This window comes from Clarias gariepinus, chromosome 28 (assembly GCF_024256425.1).
Source record: "Clarias gariepinus isolate MV-2021 ecotype Netherlands chromosome 28, CGAR_prim_01v2, whole genome shotgun sequence".
Classification (NCBI taxonomy): Eukaryota; Metazoa; Chordata; class Actinopteri; order Siluriformes; family Clariidae; genus Clarias; species Clarias gariepinus.
In genome coordinates this window covers 10,943,632-10,965,636 of record NC_071127.1, presented here as the reverse complement: position 1 = coordinate 10,965,636, position 22,005 = coordinate 10,943,632, and positions in this window count along the sequence as shown.

Genomic DNA, 22,005 nt, shown 5'->3' with positions numbered 1-22,005 from the left:
CAAATTTCGCTTTAACTACTTTGATTTAATAGTTGTCGTAAAAATACCTAACTGTGTATATCAAATGACATTAATTTACTTTAACATTTTTTTAAGACTGCACCATTAGAGTAATGTGTTTGGTTCAGATCCTAATCTAACACAGCTGATAAACCATTCAAGGCTTTAACATCTGAAAACTAAAGCAGGTGTGATGAATTTGGTGTGAAACGCTTCAGGAGTGAAGCTGGCCAGGTTTATGGCTTCCCTTTCTGATTCATCTCATTTAATGTCTAGTTTTACCTCAGACCTTTAGGTTTTCTGCTCCCCTGGTGTCCAGCTAATGACCATGCCCGTGCTAACCAACATATTATTAAGGTTGACACTTGGTGATTGTGTTAATTGGGGACCTGTTAAAGGTCAACCCTGTCTCTGGGTGTATGGTATTCCTGTGGTGACTGGGCAACAGACACATATCAGCTTTTTCTTTATTTTTTTGCTGTATGGAGAAAACTTTAAAAGTATCTGTGGTATTTTAAGGATTTTTATGAAGCACATATTCAGCAGAGCTCATGTATGAGGTCTTTTATTTTGTGTGTGTATGTTACCAGAGGTATGAAAATAACAATTTATGCCAATGTGGTTGATGTGTATTAGTTTAGCTAATATGTTATAGCTAATATATTTAGCTAATATGTTTCATGACTGTTATGAAATTTGAAAATCTTAAATTTCCACTCACATTTTCAAAAACAACAACAAACAAACTAAACACAATCACTCAATTTTTATATAATCATGTTGTTTTTGTTTTCTGACTTTCTAGCATCAGGTAGATTCAAGAAGTTTTATCTCAGTTAAACACCTAACAAATCTACACTTTCACAAACATGACTGCAACAATGAGACCTAACAACATTTAGAGTAATCTATCAGATGCTATGCACACTTTTGTATTTTTATTAGCTTTTGTAAATATTAGCATTCAGCTAGTTTGTACCACTAGAATTATGATGCTAGCTAATGTTTGCACCCCCCCAAAAAAAACAACAACAACAACAACTTGTTGCTGATTAGCCTTAGCTAATCCTAGGTGCTTAAGTAACGTTAATGAAAATCATTGTGTGATTTTGAGTCATCTCCTTTTGTAAATCTTTCTTGTACTGTTATTTTCATACACGTTTAAACTAAGTTTTTACAGTGGTACAAATTTAATCCATTCTGGAGGCGATTTTTTTTATTTTGGTTGAAATTTTGTTTTAATGTAAATGCAGATAATCTATTTAAGCTACCCAAACATATTACCAATTTCCAACACTATAATCATCGTTTTTGCATATAAAAACAATCAAAAAAATTTACATGTAAACGAGACATGTAAATAAGGTAAAATATGAAATAAATAGACAATAACCCTCACTTAACCTTAATTTATGATTTCTCCTGGCTGCTTTAAAAACAAAACTCCTTTACTTTAACTTGAGTAAAGTATTTAAAGCTGTATTCTAACTTTTATGAAGATAAGTACTTCACTAGTAGTTGTACTTCTAGTTTTGCATTAATTTTTCTAGCACTCAAATAATAAATAATATAAATCTTCCAAAATTATTAATATAAAAAAAAATCAAAGCAATACATTTCCTGAAATTAATATGGAGGCTGTCTTATGCAGATTTCTCACATGCAGATATAAATTTATAAATTCTCTTTTTGTAAATTAGTGCACAGGTGTAGCACTCAAGCTGGCATTAATCTTGGCCTTGGGGTTTCAGCTGCTGGAATCATGTCTGTATGAACGTGTTTTTATTTGTGGTTTCTAGTGAACATGGCCTTGTGCGAACATGACCATGCTGCTTGACATGTCATGACAAATCTCTGTCTTACTCCTCACAGCTGTTACTCTATGCATGCATCTAGTACTCTTTGGAAAAGAATGGGTGGGGGATTAAGAAAGAGATGTATTGTGTGCCTGAGCGAGACAGAGATGATCACAGAGTTGCTGTCGGCTTTTTAATACTATGCACTTGTATGAGAGAAGACCTCACTCCTCCTATTTGCCAGTTTGTTTTGGGAATTATTTAGTGCCAGGGTGTGGAGATTGAGGTCAGTGACTTTCGAGCAGGCTGTGTTTGATTAGTCCGTTTTGTCTCCTGTTGTCCCCGACGAACCTGAGCACAGCCATCATTCATGCAGATTAATGAGAGCTCATGAAGACAAACAGCATTAATAAAGCTGAATTATGCATTCGAGCGGCTGTCAGCTCAGGCCATGGCTGGCTGGAGTGTAGAAAGGACACACACATTAAAAAAAAAAAAATAAAAAAAAAAAAAACATGTTCGGTAAACGAAACTGCTCTCACTTACTCAGCCAATCTTTCTCCTCTGATGTGTTCTACTGGAGAGCTTTCACACCTGTTGCTAGTCTGGTTGCCAATTTTGAACCAGAGTGAAATTTCATGCTAAACTCTGTATATTTGAAAGTCTAATGTTTTTAATTAAATGCTGTTAAGATTTTGGTGTGGTTTCTTTGAACAACTCAACTGTGGTTTGACTACAGTGAGAAACTGACTTGACCCTGAATCCACCCAGTTGCTGCAAGTGAACCAAACATGGAATGTGTTTTGGGTTGCGGATGAGATTTTTTGTAGATGTGACCTATTAACTTAAATGCTAAGCTGAAATTCTGTGGAAATATGATTTGTTTCTGAGATTTGGCATGGCAGTGAGAACAAAGTGGATAATGTTGAAACACAAATTGTATGAAGCTAGCTTTCCCTATAATTATCTAATAAATTATTGAGAGTTTTTATGTTAATGTGGACAGAAAACAATAGCAGTGATGATGCATAATGGTATTAATCCAGTTAGTTAGAATGATCCATATGTTTTCCATTTACATAAAATACATGGTCAAAAAAAGAAAGCTAAATAAAACAGTAGCTATTTTCTATTTTATTCTTAATTATGTCAATCCGTCCATCTAGGGACCTCTGTAGTCCTACTAGGGACCGTGGAGGCCAGTGGTGACCATTGTATTTTATTTACATTTGTACGACCGTAGAAGGACCTCTTCTCAACATTTACACACACATGTACACACTACGGGAATGCCAATTAGGCTAATCTGCATGTCTTTGGACTGTGGGAGGAAACTGGAGTACCCAGAGGAAACCCACCAAGCATGGGTTGAACATGCAAACTCCATGCACACAAACCTGATGTGGAAATCATAGTGCAAACCATTAAGCCACCCTGTCACCTCAATTATATCCAGTCTGTTATTAAGTGCAATTATTTGTTAGTTTTTGATAAACAGATTTATGGATCCTGTGAGGGGTGTTAAAAGTCAAGCCAGGACTCGTGAAGAAATTTCTCACGAAATTGAGCATAAAACTGTTCATAAAATAAACAAGGGGCAGGGAAATTGCCTGTTTTACCGCCCCATGCTGTAATCGGCCATGCGGTGGAAAAGTGATGTAACCATGTCTGTGTTGGGGTCTGTTACCATGCTCGCCACACGTCAGTGTAAAAACATACACATACACACATCTGGTCTGCATTTCTGTGTGACTGAACCTGAAGTTGAAAAATAGCTTTTTAGTGTAAATAAAGCTGCTGTTTATTTCTTAAAAAGCCGGGCTTAATTGTGTAACTCATCCTGCCGAGAGCTGCATAGACCTGTGTATTTGAATGTTATTTTTACCTACATTAGCTGTCCAGGAGAAATAGAAATAGCTCTGCTGGGACTAAATACCTCACACAGGCTTCATAAAGTTTCAAGTGTTTTTACAGAGTGATCATGTTATTGTTTCTTCTTCGCTGCAAGGATGGTCAGCACCTTGTGAGGGTTTAAAATAAGTAACCAAATAGAGAGAGAGAGAGAGAGACTGTGAGAGAGAATGAATGGGGGAACAGGGTGATAATGGAGTTTCCTTGTTCTGGTTCTCACACTGTCTTTAGGGCTGAACTATGACAGATGCGCTGAAGTATTTAAACCACTTTCGGGGCTGAATGCTGTCTGGTCATGGCGCCAGCTACTGTGATGACAGATGTACAGTAATGAAACTGGATTTGAAGTGGAAACTCCCTCAAGACCTGATTCTGGTGCCATGGCCAGGTGGTACATAGTGTGTGTGTGAGAGAAATATATGAAATGTCTGACATGATAGCTTATTATATCTTGAGGATTACATACTGAAGGAAAAAGAAGAATATTATCGCATTTCCATTTTCATGTGACTGAGTAGATCCTTCTGCAGCCTCCAACTCTGTAGATGTTTATGTCAGTGAGGTGCTTGGCTCATACAGAGAGGGACAGATGCCACAATACAAACTCATTCGCTCCTTATAAACAGTATGTGAAGCCTTGTTCAACATTATGCAACATTTAAATCTTTTGTTCAGTAAAATGAAAAATCTGTTTTAAAAATACACAACCTACTGTATCAATGTAGCACAAATCAGCAAAAAAGCCAATGTCGGCCATGATAGAAAGGTACCAGAACACCCAGTGCAGCACACTCCACTGTGCATGGGGCTGCAGCAGGCAAATACACTAAGGCCACTGATTCGGCCTACAAACTCCCCAGATCCCAATCCAATTTAGCAGCCATGGGATGCACAGGACAAATAAGTATGATTCATGGAGGACCCACCCCCCCCAACCCAAAACACCCAAAGGATCTACTGCCAACATCCTGGTGCCAGACACACCCCAGAAGGCCTCCTGACCATGCTCAGATAGACCAGAGATGCCCCATGGGCACATTAAAAAAAAAAATTTTTATTCTTTTACTATTTTACAGTGATGATGAAGAGATAAACTTATGAAATTATGCAGTAACTCAGAACAGTATTAAAAAAAAAAAAAAAATTTTTGAAATTCTTAAAAGGATTTCTGATGTAGCTTCAAACAGTCAAAGAATTTTCTTAACTAACTTTATAGAAGCTTTTCTTAGCAAAATGACATTTGTTTTGGAATAGTAAAGGCACTTCTAACGGAGTGGGGGAAATAGATGAGAGAAAAAACATTATTTAACCACAGAAGAGAAATGAGAAATAAGAAGAGCAGGAAATAATACATTATTGGCTTTAATGAGTTAAAGAAAAAGTGCTGTGGTGGACTGGCCTTTCATCTAGGGTGTACTCTGGCTCACCCTGCAGAACACCCCACAGTGTGTAGAGATTTGCTCTGATTTATGTAAATGAATAGACACTAAGCTTTATCTTGCACTTCCCTTATAACAACTTAATTTTTAACCGTAATTAGTACCCATTTACTGTTTAACTATGATTTCACCATACCTTGTAATATATGACCTTTTATTGAATGGATGTAAAACCATGACCATATATATATATATATTTATATATATACACACACACACACACACACCCACTACCGTTTAAAAGCTTGGGGTCACTTTCTAACTCCATGATCGTTCCTGATTTTTATTTCTTTCTACATTGTAAAGAAATGCCGAAGGCGTCCAAAAAATGCATTAATTTCCTTTGAACAGTTAATAGTGAAATGTGTCTTCTACTTATGTTCTGTAAGGACTTCATAACGCCTCGAATCTGAGGTGCTGTTAATTGGTCGTTTTTCAGGCTGATAACTCTAAATGAACTTTCCGTCTGGGGCAGAGGTAGGTTTTGGTCTTGCCCTCCTGGGATGGCCTTCATGAGAGCCAGTTTCATTATGATGCTTGACGGGTTTTGCAAATGCACTTGACAATACTGTTCTTGCAAGAACTATTACAGAAAGGCTGACCTCTGTGTCTTAAAATAACAACTAACAAGTATTGTTGTAGAATGTAGAAAATAAATTACTAAACAAAAACAAAGAAATTTGCAAGTGACCCCAAATTTTTGAACGGTAGTGTATGTATGTATGTATGTATATATATATATATATATATATATATATATATATATATATATATATATAGATAGATATGTGTGTGTGGCAGTCTCTCACTGTGTTTTCGAAGCCTTTTTGGAGCAAGAGCACGCGTTGTAGATAGAGCCAGATGGCCCATTAGTGATTGACACTCGTCCACAAACTGATATTATTTGAAGTGCAACTTAAAGCCTCGTATCAGCTGTTGTATCAAAGTGACAGACACAGCATACTTAATGCCAAATATATAAAATACTGAGTTGTAGTCTCATCTTTGCCAATATATAGATTTTTTTTCCACTGCTGGCTGAAGATTTTAGAGGTTTGTGTCATGACTGACAGAGCTTGCTAGCTGACAAGTTTCATCATTTTATTCCATGTAATGTAAGTATTAAGAGCTAATGTAAAAAACAAAATGAAAATATATACTGCTAAACAGTAGTCAACATATATGCTTGATCTTTGAGGGGGAAAAATCATCCTATGAAAAAATCTTTCGCTCTTCTGGTAAAGTTCATGTACAAAGGAATGACTTGAATGTTAAAAGGTTTGACGTAATGTCGGCATAAATTAAATCATATTGTAGATTATGATGTCAAAAATATGCTATACACATTTTTGGACCATAACTGTAATATTTACACATAGTAACTTCTGCTGTGCCAATTTACCTGTTATTGTACCTCCTTAAGGTTAATACACAATACTTAGTTACACCATGGTATTTATTATCTCGCACAGTGGCTATTAAGGATTAGCAGGTATTTAATAAGTTACGGACTATACCACACCATGCCAGTAGCATGTACTGACATTTCTAATTTGGTAAAAAATGTACATGAAAAGGTTAGCGCTACCATCAGTCCTGTGTCATGCCAATAGTAAAGCATTCTAAGACCATTCATGAGTAGAGTTGCTACTTAGCCAAGGGAGAGGGCTCACTCATTATTTTACCTAAGAATGAAGAATGCATCCAGAGAAACTCCTCCCAACCATCCAAGAACAGTTTGGTGATGAACAAAGCCTTTTCCAGCATAATGGTTCACCTTGGCATAAGGCAAAAGTAATAACTAAGTGACTCGGGGAACAAAACATCGAAATTTTGTCTATGGCCAGGAAACATTCCAGAACTTAATTAAATTGAATACTTGTGGTCATTCTTTAAGTGGCGGGTGGACAAACAAAAACCCACAAATTCTGACAAAATCTAAGCATTGATTATTCAATAATGAGTCGTAATGTGGATACGAAGTTGATTGACAGCATGCCAGGATGAATTGTAGTGGTCTTGAAAAGGAAGGGTTAACACTACAAATATTGACTCTTTGCATAGATTCAATGTAATTGTCAATAAAAGCCTTTGACATTTATGAAATTATATGTAATTTTACTTCTACAATATAACATCTGACTGAAAGATCCAAAAACACTGTAGCAGCAGATTTTGTCAAAATTAATATTTGTCATTCTCAAAACTTTTGGCCTTGGCAATATCCTATTAGATACTTCCTGAACTTTGGTATTTACCAAAGTACTGTGGGTACATACCATAATGTCTGAAGTACATCAACAACAACAACGTTAGTACACACTATAGTAAAAATCCTGCTTTGGGGTTTGTTTTTAATTTAGAGCAATTTAGAGCAGAACGAGATATTGTTTTGCCTCTTGTGCTGGTAAAAAATACCTTTATGAGACTCCCAGTCACCAAATCAATCAGCCCCATTCAAAAAATTATTTATCATTGAATAGCTTCTTTAAAATGCATTTATTGTTAGGAAAAAAATATCAGGGGAAATATTAAAGCAAACTGAACGGGGCCTCAGAGGCATTTTTTCTTCACTTTTTAAACCCCGCCACATCATCAAACATACTGGCTTTGGTATAAAGCCATTATGAAGAAAAATGAAGCTTGGAAAGAAGTAGGAGAGATTGCTGGTGTCTCTTGAGAGTACAAAGTAAAATCCCTAATGTTGATTTAACACTTTCAGAGTTTGAGTCTAACTGGGCTCATATAAACAGTGCTGGGTGTTAATTCAACATTTGGGAATTTGCTTTGTATTTGTGCTGCTAATCTGCTAAGAAGGCAAGCAATGTTTTTTTTTACACTAATTAATCATATAATAGTTTTGTTTAATCAATTAGACTAAGATATATTAACAAGTAAAGGCATACTGTATGGTGGTGCGTCTTTTACAAAAAATAACTAGTTTTCAAGTGTTAAGTACTGCTGTTGCTAGGAGACACTGCTGTATGACTGGACACACCCACAGTGTTCTTTTTAGTTTGTTACAGTATCCAATTCTCAAACGGAAAAAAACAAACAAACGAAGAAAAAGAAGATATGTGAGTATATTACAAGGCTGAGGTCTGCAGCTGGAAGCCTGGAAAGGTTTAACGTCTCCTCCCCATTTTGTCCTCATTCTTCAACTTTGTTCGAATAAGCACTTTTACCTCCCCTTCATGCACCTTTAATATATTCTTGACATGTGCTGAAACAAATGTAAATCAAACAGCGAGACAAATATTTATTGAGCGTTGTGTAAAAAATACATTTGAATAATTGAAATAATATCATTCCATATATACTTAACCTTACTGCACACATTTTACTGAGAAATGATCTGTTTGTCATTATGTCCTAAACTATTGCTAAAAAATGGTTTTCCATTTTTTATGGCGACCCTGTTAATTAATGAATTAAGTAAGTTTTTCAGAAATGATTTCAGAATGTAATGTGAATTTAATGACTCTTTCATAACTATGGTTTGTGATTTCTCCTTTATGTGAAATTTGTGATTCCTGCGGATGCTTGGAACTTCTGGATAATTATACGTGGAATGAGCAAATATAATTAAAATATCAACTATATTTATTCACCTATCACAGCTGCTCGTTGTTGAGCTCGTTGAGGGTCCCCTTAGTGTCATGTATGGAGGTTGAGGCTTTTCATATTCTATTAACAAAAGACAACACATCTAACCACGCAAGTACCTATCAAGAAAAGTGTTTTGTTGTCCAAATGCCCACCATTAGATTAATTAAAAGAAAAGAAAGTAGACCTTTGGGAGACTGTGTGAGATTTTAGATAATCCTGGAATAGTTTATCTATGTTCCATAGAAAGATGTCTACCTCCTGAGGTCATGCTGACACCTGAAGAGAGAAAGGTTTAGGACTAACTGAGCAGAAATACAGTGTAAATGTGCTCTGAGAACTCCACACCACCCAAAAAGATCTTATAAAGTACCCAGACAAATCTGAATGACTAAAAACATTGTCAAACACTTTCAAGAAATACATTTTTCACGAACAAACATAACATCTGGCCTCTTGGCCTTCTCCCTCTTCTCCTTTCCAAGAGTCTACTCTGACGTGTTAAGAAGAACACTGGAGAGGAAAGAGCCCTCCTTTCGTTCTTCTTTCTCGTGTAAGGGCTGACAGTCGACTACGGAAACAAACACAGGAAGTTTACACCCAAATCATTTTTATCAGCTTCTTAACACCTCTTATATCGTCGCGTCACACATTAAGACATTACCTTGCACTTATATGGTCTTTAATTAAACTAGGCTCTGCATTTACAACTAAACCCAATGCTAGCAGTAGGTTATCACAGATTAACCTAACTAGCATGCTAACGGTATAGCAGCTAAGTTAACATTTAAAAAACACACAGAAAATAAACATTTAATGTAAAACAGTAAATAATATTAACTGCTGCTACTACTACTACTACTACTAATAGAATAACCGAGTTAGGATAACAGCTACTGCATAAGTACAGTACAGGACTGCAGGACTTCAGTGCAGGATAACTGCAATTTACCTTGATATAGGGCTATTTTAGCAATGAACTGTTCAATAACTGTAACAATTGCATTGTACTTCACAAAAACCGTGGTATGATGATGAATACAGAATAAATAACTGAAGAAAAAAAAACAATCTCGCATGTTCTCCTTTCTACAGCAATAAATGTCATATTGACCTAAGCTTTCATGACAATTTTTTTTCATCCTTTCATGCAGTTTTTATCCCAGAAACGGCAATTATTTTTTTGTAAGTACTCTTAACTTGTATTGCAAATATGCTAACAAAGATACTACTAAGTCTGGCAGGTTACCTACTTCAAAGCAACCAAATTTTATGAATTTTTATTCAAATATTAGGAAACATTTCAAATATATGGTTTAATTGTGTATTGGATTGAACTACAAATGCAGACTTGGGCTAGACTTCAAAGGTACCTCATGCAACATGGACCAGCATAAAGCACTTATTAAAGATGAATGAGTAAACAAAAGTGTTCCAGTATTTTTGATCTGAAATCTCCTGCTGGAGATAAAAAAAAACAACAACTGTAATTCAAAATATGAACCATGAAGGTAACTTTAGTCCCATTTTTTTCCACCTCCTTATGAACAAGCTCGTACCGTTGTAATCCCGTTGGAATCCCAAGCCTTAGGAAAGTTTGTGTCACTCATTCCATAAATATTGTTTAGAATGATAATTTATGTAGTAACATATTTTATATTTTACACCAATGCCATGAAAGCTTAGGTCAATATTACATTTGTTGCAGTAGAGAGAAGAACATGTGGGATTGTTTTTTTCAGTGATGCATTCTGTTTTCATCCTCAGTTCACCAAAGAGTCATCAATCACCCCTGAATGGTTATGTCAGTGTGAGTGTGTATAATCTAATATTGAAGCACCCCACCATGCCTGGCAGCCAGAGTCTGTCCATCTGTGCAGGACAGCTGCAGGATGAGTCCCAAACTAAAGGGCTTGCCTGGAATGTACCTGTTTGTAGACAGAGGCAAACAGCAAGCAATAGACCAATGCAGCAGCTAATGCATCATCCATCATCGTTCATCATCAGTATATGCTCTAGTGCCCACTCTGTCATGAGTATACTGGGTCAAATGGAAAAATGTCAAGTGTACTGAAAAATAATGGCAAAATCTCTCTTTAAATTGCCTCGAAAAAATCAAAAAGAATTTGAAATCCAAAATATGTATAGATGGATGACAAATTCAGGGGGGCTGGGTGTAAGGGGAAGAAACAAAACAAAAAAACATTGACTCTGTTGTGCTGTGAAGGCATTTCCTACCCTACTTTGACGGCGCTTTTCTTATAAGAGAGCCTGCAAATCAATACCAAATTCTTCTGACTGATCACCCTTATCCTATGATAAAACATTTCTATCCTGATGGGCGTGCTCTCTTCCATGACGGCTCTGCTCTCTGGCACAAGGGCTCATAGAACTGTTTGATTGTTGAGGATAGAAGTGATGTAAATCATATTATATGGCTTCCACAGTCATAGACGTCAATCCAAGTGAACATCTGTGGGAGAATTTGTAGTCATGCGCTAGACTCCACTTCCCACTTCCATCTTCAAAACATCAGTTAAAGAGATGTCTTTTTAAATAATGATGCTCATTGATCCAGGACAGATAGTCAAGAGATGTCAAAGTGCATTGAGGCTGTTCTACTGGATCATGGCGGTCCAACACTTTATTTATATTCTGTAGATTGGTTTTCTTTAGACGTTTTATTTTAGTACTGCGTATGACATGGATATGCGTACAGATAGCAGACCTAACACATACAAATTGTCTTTTTGAAGGAAATATGAATATGGATAGATGAATGAATCAATATAAATATTAAAACAATACAAATGTTCATTAGAATGGAAGATTTCAGTTAAATAGATGGCGAAGAAGAATTTAGAAGAAAATGAATTGTATATCTTCCAACTAAAGAGAGCCTAATGAGGGTGACCTAACACAATCCCATAAGATTATAAAGTCAAATTCACTGCTTCATTAACCCTGCGTATCTCTCGGTGCTGATTAGCATATCAGCTTGTTTTTCTTTTTAAACAATGGATCTTATTTTAGCGTTCGTCCTGTAAACCAGTCTAATTTGTTGGCTTGATTTAAACAGATATATTTGATGCAAATTAGTGTGAAAATATCCAATATGGATAAAATAATATAAAAAACAACTATTTAAATATATAAATTAATTGAAGTGAGAGTAAAAGTACCAGGAATTGACTTTGAAGAATATTACTTGAGTACCGAAGTTTTAAAGCATCTGATATTACCCGTAATTAAGTATTAAAAGTAATTTTCTGATATTAAATATAATGGAATTAAAAGTAAAAGATTTTTTGGAAGTAAAAGTTCAATAGGTGAGCAGTTAAACTTTTGATTATGAACTTTATTGGGGCTTATTTATAGTAAAGCACTTTGTTAAAAATAACATTTTGAATTAACTGGCTAATCAGCGATGGTAGCTAGCACATATTAACCTGACCATCACATTAGCCAGATGTTGGGGCACTCTTATAACCAACCAACCAACCAACCAACCAACCAACCAACCAATCAAACATTGACCTAATGGCTCTACTAAATCTGTCTTAAATAAACTACTGACCTCAGCACACTGAACACATTTTTCAGGTTAGACAAGGGGTTTTGGAAGAGGCACCATGAGTGTATGAGTGTAAGAGAGAATCAGTGTAACATTATCTTTGTCACCACCACCACCACCACCACCACAGAATTTATCAAATTCACCACTGAAGTTGAGGTCATTGCTGTCATTCTTGGCAACAGAACCTGCAACATCTGCTTCCATGAAAGTATCGGTCATCATTGATTCTGCTGTGTTGATGATGCAGGCCTTTCACACTTGGTGAAAGGTGGAAAAATATAGGCATTACATCACCAACTTGAAATGGTGCAGTAACAAATAATTAAGATACTTGGGGAAAATGTATTGGAGTAAAAGTATATATTGTATTTAGGAAATGCGGTGCAGTAAAAATTAAAGTTGGCAGGTAAATAACAAGGTAAAAGACTGATGTTTAAAAATTTTACCATATTACATTACAATACTGGAAACAACACAAAACAGCATTTATGCAAAGTTGGCAGGGTATAAAAGCTGTACAGTTCTGGTATTTTTTTTTCCATTCATCTTGGCAACTGCATGCTCCTGATTCCAGCTGTGCATACTGTAATATATAAATCTAGGAGTGTTTGTAATTAATCAGAGCAAATCTTTATTACAGTTTGCTCATTCCACATTAAATAAAGACATACTAAACACTCAACAATGCATAATCTGTCACATTTATATATTTAATTTCGAAATGAGAGGACTGAGCCATGCTCAGAGAGCAGACAAGTGCTCCAGAATGAACAAAATAAGAACACACGATTGGTGGCAGAACCTATCAACATGCCAGCTCAACACAACCACGATAATCATCATAACACATGAAAGCACAGCTGTGTTTCCTGCAAGAAGGTATTTGAAATCCATTTCATACATAAGGGATGGGCTTGAAAGTAGTTCATTTCTAACACGAAGAAACAAGATAAGGAAGGGTTGACTTCCAAATCAAAATGTGAAATTTATCACATAGCTGTTTCTAATAGGTTATTTATTCTAAACTCTGCTGGGGGAAAAAACAACATCTGTTACATCACCATGGCGAAAAGGCAGAAAAAAATCATGTCACAAGTAGATGCTGTACAATGATATGAATTTCATTAGATCATTCCCACATGTGGTGTGTCCAGTAGAGTGGGCTAAGGATCTGTCTCATATGCCAGTACTCAATGATAATTTATGACTAATTAAAATGATTACAGATATTCTGCCTTGCAATTATGAGTAGTCAGAACTGTATTATGAATATACCCAATGGACCCGAAATTATCAAACTCAATAATGCATGTCAATCTCGTCTCGGGTCTGTGTGCATGGAGTTTGCATGTTCTCCCTGTGCTTGGTGAGTTTCCTCCGGGTACTCTGGTTTCCTCCAACAGTCCAAAGACATACAGATTAGGCAAATTGGTGTTCTCAAGTTGCTTTTAGTGTGTGAATGAGCATGTGAGTGTGTGTACTGTATGTGTATGGATTGGCATAGGCTGCAGGCCCCCGTGACCCTGTATATAGGATAAAGCAGTATAGACTATGAGTGAGAGTTTGTAAATAATGCATATTTTAAAATGTCGACACAGTGGGGTTCGAAAGTCTAAAACCACGTTAATAATCTGGTAGTTTTCTGTCAGTAAAAAATATAAATAAAGTAAATAAATAAAAATGTTTTGAATTTTTAAGGGGAAAAGTCAACGTTCAATAACTTAAATGTGTAATTTTCAGTATTTTGCATTATTTTAAGGTCTTTATTTAAATATAACCTAAATATGTCTGAATTATTGCAGCACATGTTCAGATCTTACACTTATGGATTTGATCTAAAATAGATCATAAGGTTTGGTACAAATGTGTGAAGTTCATGCCAGCTCGAGTGCTCTCTGCCAGGCAAACAAGGAGACAAAACAAAAACAAATCCATCCACAGATCCATTGTCATCAATAATAATAATAATAATAATAATAATAATAATAATATAATTAAGCAATGTCACGCTTGAGTTCTTGGTACTGAATATTAGCCTGGCTGTGATGCACAGGAGCCTGTAAATCTCATATTTTTCTCTATATTTCTCCAATTATTTTGCTTTAGAATAGCCTGAAACCAAACTGTTTCAGGGTTGAATCTCAAATAGTGTATAATGGAAAACACTATGTGGGGAGTAGAATCCCTTGTTCCACACACCAAGTAGTCAAGTAGTTCCCTTGTTCTTGTGTGTGTGTGTGTGTGTGTGTGTGTGTATATACTGTACATATAAATATGGCATATGGAAAAATGGAAGTACTTACAGAAAGAAAACACATCTGATAGCATTGTCATTTAAACAACTTGCTTATAAGTAAATATGAATTACATCAGAACAGTCTGTGTTATTTTATTATAATGAGTTCAGATTAAGCCTATTTCAAAGTGATGAATGTGTCAGGGAAAGAAGGGAAGAGCATAAAGTGATGCTCCCATCATGCAATTTAATTAATTAATTTATTATTTTATTTTGACATGGCAGTGTATAAAGTAAATCTTCTAGGATTCTTCATCCTTTCTGGCTACATTTTACTAGTGAGAAGCTACTTTCACCCCTGTCACCACCAAAAAGAACAAAAGAACCAGATTTGTGTCATGAATTAGAAGTAAGGTAAATGTGTAAGAGCAGATTCTTCTTGTACGTATAGTGTGATGTTTGATTATTATAAAGAGCCAGCATTAAAACTCAAAAGGAACACAGGAACTAAGGCTATAGCCACAGCCTGAAGCTAATAGCAGCACTAAAGCTAACACACAGATAAAAACTCACATCAACCACAGAGATAGTAAGAAAACACTGATGCAAGACGAGAAACAAACTGAGACCTGGTCTTTAAGTAGACCAACTAATCAGACCAAACCAAGTGCCAGTGAACACAAGTTCATGTGACGTCAGGTGTAATGCACACTGGGGACCAAAATCCAGAACACAAAAATGAGAACACCCAGGACATCAAGCAACAGTTTCTTTGGGGATTTCAGACAATTTTATTTAACTTCAAAATTCAGATCTGATCCCATTGCTATCTAGTAGTGATGTAATATTGCAATCTCTTGTTAGTTCAGTAGAATGAAGAAAACACACTATTGCACCAATTATCAGACTTTATTCTATTGTAAGCCAAAAATACTGTTGTCTAAATGTTGCATCATCAAATGCAGTGTCTTACTTAGATTTAAATATTTAAAATGACAATAATGGCATCACGTTGGTAATGGCAACTGAAAAAATTTTATGGTACAAAATTATCTAAGCTCATTCTTCTTCATGGCAATAAGAAGCAGATTCATTAAGGGCACTGGTATATAATAAAGCCATTGCAGATTTTGCCACACAGAAATCCAGGAGGAAGGTGAGGGGTAATTTATTCACATGCTTTTAATTGCAGGGACCTGAAACACATACCGTGCTTCGGTGAGCGAATCACTTTAGCTGACGTGACATTTTCCAGTGTCAAGAATACATTTGTTTATTAAATCTGCATTGGCTATAAGCTTTTTAGCCTGATTTTGTACCTTTCAGATTTATCTCGCCAGGATTACTCTGCATTTCAGTGAGCAGCTTTGCACATACACTTGTATCTGTATATGTTTCATTACATTTCCTTTATTTAGGCCAGGTATAATACGTGAAGGTCAATTTAAAAGTAATTGTTTAATGGAAAAAAAAATTCTATTACTGTATAGTTTCCCTTACTCTAAATGTAATTCATTAATTTTGGGTTGTTTGTCTGAAGTTCATGTTTTAAGTCTTTAGGCCACGGTAGCTAACAGGTAAGAGAAGTATTATGCAAATGCTTAAAATTCGCAGCCATACATCTCAAGGACATTAAGTAATCCTGAGGAAAAATCACTTACCACATGGGGGTCGCATTTAGACTTATGAGAATTAACATTGCATTATGAGACAAAGATTGAGGACAAAGACATAACTGTAGGCTTGCATGGAAGCACATGTGTGCACTATTACATTTTTTTTTTAAAGTGGAAGATACAGCATCCTAATCAGTCATTGCTTAACTCAAGGACTGATTTTTTTTGAGGGTTAAAAATTCTGTATTAATAAGCAGATGGCTGCTTGGTCAGCATATCCTTCAAACCATTGGCAAATTTTCATCAAAGGACAGCACACTGAATAAACAAAAGCACTGCGCACACATCCTGCACACACAATGCGCCTTGACCTTGATTTAGTATCTTGGGGCTACATTAAGTCGCTCACACTGGGAACTGTTAGCAAAAAAAAACTGAATGCAAATGAACAGCATGTGCTGGATAATGTGTGCGCGGACTTGCATTCTCTGCCTCGAATAAACACCGCACAGACGTTGAGGAGTGGTGAAGGCATTTGGTTGCTTGTAAGTTAATGTGTGTCCGTATGTGCTAGTTAGATTATTGACGACAGGCAGAGGTGGGTAGAGTAGCTGTACTTCAAAATAATATTACTCAAGTAGAAGTAAAAAGTAGTCATCCAAAATATCACTCAAGTAATAGTAAAAAAAAAGTATTTGGTGAAAAGATACTCAAGTAGTGAGTAACTGTTTCATCGTAATGGCTGCTTTTAGATTTTTTCATTTTTAGAACAAAATGATGAAATAATGTACAAATTCTGACATTTTCAAATAATTAAATAAATTAATAAAACTAAATATCTTTACAAAATAGCAAATTAAAGAACAAGAAACACAAATTTCCTAATCGAATTTTTTTTCACAACATAAGGCTTTTGAAACAAACATCTACTGTAGGTAACACATGTATGTTTGAACAGTGTAAACTACTTCCTGTGTAAGATTCAGTTGCCCTCCAAATGACTCAGCAGAAAATAACATTAGAACACACAGTGTGTACAAGAGGTCTCACTTCACCATAAACTGTGTCCAGCAGAACAAATGTAAGAAACTTATATTTTTTAGCTTCTAACTAATTAATATACTAATTATATATTTTAACATTGCAACATTTAATAAAACAGCTAACGTGTTTCCTTCACTGTCTACTATGTCTGAAGATTTAACTACACATGGTTATGGTTATAATGGCTGATTGGTCAAACAGAGTCATGTGACTATTGTTGCTACATCTGATTGGTGAAACACAGTCATGTGATACAGTAGATCCACTGGCTGCTTTTCTCTGGCAAAAACAAAGAATATCTAGTGTGTAGAATAAATGGTTGGAAAAGTAACAAGTCGAGTGTAGCCGAATGAAGCGGAGTAAGAGTAGAGTTTCTTCTTCACAAATCTACTCAAGTAAAAGTAAAAAGTACGATGCAGTAAAAATCTAACGGAGTGCAGACTGGGTATTCCGCAACAACAACAACAACTACCTAGCCCTGACGAGGGGTGTTCGAGTCAAACAAGGATTTGTGATGAAATTGCTGAAACTGATTGACCTCATCACAGTACATTGATGAGACTCAGCCGCAGTAAAACTATTTTATGTTGGCTTGATAAGCCATGGGTTATTTGTCACTAACTTGCAGAAGAGACACGCCTGTCTGTGGTAACTGTATGCACAATCACTTACCAACACCACTTGCACATTACAGGGAGTTATCGGCACACCATCTGTACAGCCTTGACCCCACTTCAAGTCATTTCCACTCGTTTGGGTTTCTGGGAGGCAGGGGTTCCAGACATGAAGCAGGATGGATGGGCTCTGGATCACGGTTCTGGCGTATTGAGAGAACTTTAACCTTGATGGTATCCAAGCACTGGGATAGGTGCATTAGTGTAGCAGGGGGTTATGTAAAGAAATAAAGGAATTTGTCCTCTCATAACTGTGTTCTGTTATGCTACACAATCAGAAGTCCCAGTTTGACTTGAAGATGTAGATTAAATTAGATAGGTTAGAAAAATACTAAAGACTAATAGCTATGACTCTTCCACTCTTTCATAATAACTCTACAGTATAATATCTACAACATGAGTCAAAAGAAAGCATGTACAAACAATGCTTCTCAGTAATGAAAAATAAATTTAATTCTAATAGGATATGTTATTTAAAACTAAGATAAATCCATTCTTTTAGCTATTTGTGAAATCCGTTTATGAAACCGAACGCTAATCCTAATATCATATTCACAAATCATTTATGACTCTATTTTTGACTCGGTGAAGAATGATATACTCTTGTTTCATTATCATTTATGGAATGTGCTTTAGGTTTTAAATAATTGATAAAATAAAAACAGCACTCTCTAATAGACATTGGCACCCTGCTGTAGTTGTAACAGAAAGCATTAAGAACCCTGAGAACTTAAATTGCTTTTAACGTGCACATATGCTGCCATCCTTCCTGGTAGAGATTAGGGGATTTTAGAAGCAGTGTGTGTGTTGTGTGTTGTGGAGGGAGCTACACACACACTCACGTTTATCAGCAGAGTAGGGTCTGGAATGGAAGGTGGTAGGAGCTGATTAAAGATATGAGATGGATGGGGAGTGATTAGGAGGTAATTAGACATAATTACTTCAGTATTGTTTTATAAAAGCAGGAGCTGTGAAATGGCCAGCTGCTCTCTGCTTGGCACCTTCATCCATGCCAAAATCATGTGCAGCAAAAAAAAATTTAACAAGCAAAAGCAATTTCAAGTAAAAACTGTTATTGCAGACTCGAAACACATCTTAACTTTATATGAGTTAGGAATTATTCAAATGCCTAATTATGACTCCACATTACCTGACTACCAAGAGGATTACCTGATGCTTTGTCACACAGATAAAAGAGTGACCTAGCAACTGATTACTTCTGTTCTGGTGATTATTTTCATATGCAATATGTCATAGTGGACTTTTTAACTTTAATTCAAAAGAGAAACTAGTGTGTGAAAGTAGGTAAAATGGAAATTAATTCACACAAGTTTAATTTGTTATCATGTGACCTGGTGGTGTAGTGGTTAGCACTGTCGCCTTGCACCTACAGGGTCCGGGTTCATTTCCCGCCTCTATGTGCATGGAGTTTGCATGTTCTCCCTGTACTTGCTTGGTGGGTTTCCTCCAGGTACTTCTGTTTCCTTCCGCAGTCCAAAGACATGCAGATTAGACTACTTGGTGTTCCCAAATGGCCTGTAGTGTGTAAATAAGCGTGTGAGTGCGTGCCCTGTGATGGATTGGCACCCCATCCAGGGTGTACCTCGTCTCGTGGCCTAGGTCTCTTGGGATAGGCTCAAGGCCCCCTGCGACCCTGTATACAGGATAAAATGGTGTAGAAAATGAGGGCGTGAGTGTGAAGTCAACAAATCTACAGCATCCAGCTAAAATGACCCACTAATGCAAAACTAAAATTACAGTAACTTGATTCGAGTTGGTTGTTATGCTTATACCAACCAGCAAAAACTGACTAACGCTATCTTTGTGTCAGTAGACACCTAGTGCTACTGTAAACACATCCAGACCAAGAGCGTCCTAAACTTTTTTCTTCGAGTCTTGATTTTACTCTCCTTCCTTACCGTTAACTTCACCATTTTCTTTTTCTTGTAGGTAAGTCTCACACCCACCCCCACTTCATTTTTATTCTCCAATGTTCCTTTCTGTTCTTGGCTGATCTCAGACACTTTCTCAACCTTCTTTTCAGACCTGGCTCTTGCTATAGCATGAGTTGTGACTAATAATAATAATAAAAAAAACAGCCTTGATAGAAAAAAGTAAGGTTTCCTTTAACTCAGAATAGCATATAAATATATATTTTAATTTGTTAAAGGCAACAAAAAACACAAAGGCTTGGTAGTGCGCTGTACGTGTCCAGACTAGGGCAAAAAGATCACATCTTTCTTTTGGACCGTCTGAGTGAGCAGTCTCAAGGAGAACTGTCTGCCAGAGTATGAATGCAGAGAAGGATGGGAAATGATTGAGCAAATGTGGAACTTATTGTCAATTCTCTCGTGCGAAAAGATGGACAGAATCCCAAAAATGACTAACTGTGATTGGCTGGACTTTTTAAAATGACCGTACAATACTTTCTATCTCTTTGCACATTTTAAGGTCAAATTTTCTTTCCTTAACCTTTCTACATTTTTTTTTTTTTTTTTTTTTACGTTGGTGGTGGTTTGACATAGATGGACTGAAAATGATATAAGTGCATTCCCCATTTGTAAGGATTTTCCATTTCTCAAGCCAAAGTAATGCACTCTCAACTTAAGTGTGAGAGTGCTTGACTCATTTCTAGGCCATGAGTAGAAAAATGACTGCAGGCTACTTTCTTTTCAGACTCAACTTAACTTTCTACTCAAGGATTAGAATTTAAGTGAGGATCACAGGAAATAAAACATAGTTAATATAACACAATGCAAATTGTATCCTTCATCAATTATCATCATCAACAACAATAATAATAATAATAATACATTTTTAAACACTGTTATTTTGTGAATACAGCTTTTACAATTTAACAGCTGGATAATTAAAAACAACAAAACTTTCTGAGACTGTTGACGTCTGATGACCTTGGTGACCTCACACCTAGTTATGGCCATGCCTACTCTTATATATCGAAGGCATTCTCCACAGTTTGGAGCCACACAGAGGAGACCACACTGCTGCATATGATGAGCACATATGCTTTCTCGCTGCAAGAGCAACCTGCTGTCCTTTTAACAGGGTGAGAGACGGTATCCAACGGAGGGAGCGAGAGCAAGAAAGCTCAGCTTCGAAAGATGGCTTTTTCTATTTTCTCCAATTCCCTCTCTCTTTAAATCTTCCAGCGCTCAGCAGGTTCTGAGCGTAGTGTTGATTGGCGTCATGCTGGCAGATCAGACGGAAAGAGGAGGACTTCAGATGCCTAGCGTGTCTTCTCTCCTCAGCCTTGCTCTCTGGAGGCTTGTGGAATCTAGCGCAATAGAAAAATAAAAACTCCCTTTTATGGGGAAAAAAAAAAGCCTGCGATGATCCCTTATCAAGATCGCTTGCTTAGGGATCTTGAACTATTTGCTGTTTGAGTTATTTGTCAGGTCTCTTATCAGATGGCTCTGATAAACTTCGTGCATGAGTGATGTCGCCCTACAGGCAGCTGATCTAATGAATTATGTAGCTATTTTAGCTTGCCTAGCTAGTGTGAAAGAAAACACGTGATTTTTGGCAAATCAATTGGCTATAATATATTTTTTTTGACAGTGATGAATCAGAAGAATTGACATTTATGATTTATTGTTATATACAGTAAAAAACACAGTATGTTGTATGTATCTATGTTAAACTCACAGGATATGGAAGAGGTTAGGGGGAAGTGAAGCGAAAAGGAAAGGGTATGTACAGGAGATATCCTACCAACCATGTTATAAAACTTGTTTTTTAAACTATCCATTTTATACAGTTTAAAGACTGTGCACCGTTTATATTTAGCTATACACACCCTTGCTAATTAACAACTGTCACCACTATCAAAATAAATAATTGCTTTAATCACAAATTATAATGATGGTGTTTACTTATCTTAATAAATGGTTGTATAGAATTTGGATACCTTTCTCTGGTTAATTTCCAGTGGCCTACTTTTGTCTTTCCTGGCTTTTGACATGTTGTTATATAAAGTGCTCATTACAGTGATAACAATACCAGGGCAAGCTGTGTTAAATAACATGCTGTATTCCTCTGTAGATGATGGCATGCACTCTAGATGTCCACATAAATGGGAATAATGA